Source organism: Vulpes vulpes, chromosome 9 (assembly GCF_048418805.1).
Source record: "Vulpes vulpes isolate BD-2025 chromosome 9, VulVul3, whole genome shotgun sequence".
Classification (NCBI taxonomy): Eukaryota; Metazoa; Chordata; class Mammalia; order Carnivora; family Canidae; genus Vulpes; species Vulpes vulpes.
In genome coordinates this window covers 58,372,484-58,372,880 of record NC_132788.1, presented here as the reverse complement: position 1 = coordinate 58,372,880, position 397 = coordinate 58,372,484, and positions in this window count along the sequence as shown.

The following is a 397-nucleotide window of genomic DNA, read 5'->3' as shown; positions in this document are numbered from 1 at the left end:
TCTGTGTGTGACTATCAAGAAAGAAAGAAAGAAAGAATGAAAGATGCCCCAGGTTTCCCACGGATTTGACCGTGCTGGATGCCCGCAGGGTGGATACCCCACTCCACCCCATGTCCCCAGTCTCACGTGGCTCTACTCCGGCTCTCTCCACATCCTCCAGGTCTCCCGAATATTCCCTTCTATCTCTAGCTCTCAGGAACCTGAATGGACTCAAATTAGTTCAGAACCGCAGGTGGAGGTGGGGTAGGACGTGTTAACCACCCTACCCCCGCCCCCTGACTCATGGCCGGCTTCAGTTTTCCCAGCTCTTCAACGGGGTGCAGAGCAAGCCCGACGTCAGACAGCAAAACCTTGCAAAATTACCGAGGACCGTCCAGCAGGTTCCCACCGCGCCTGC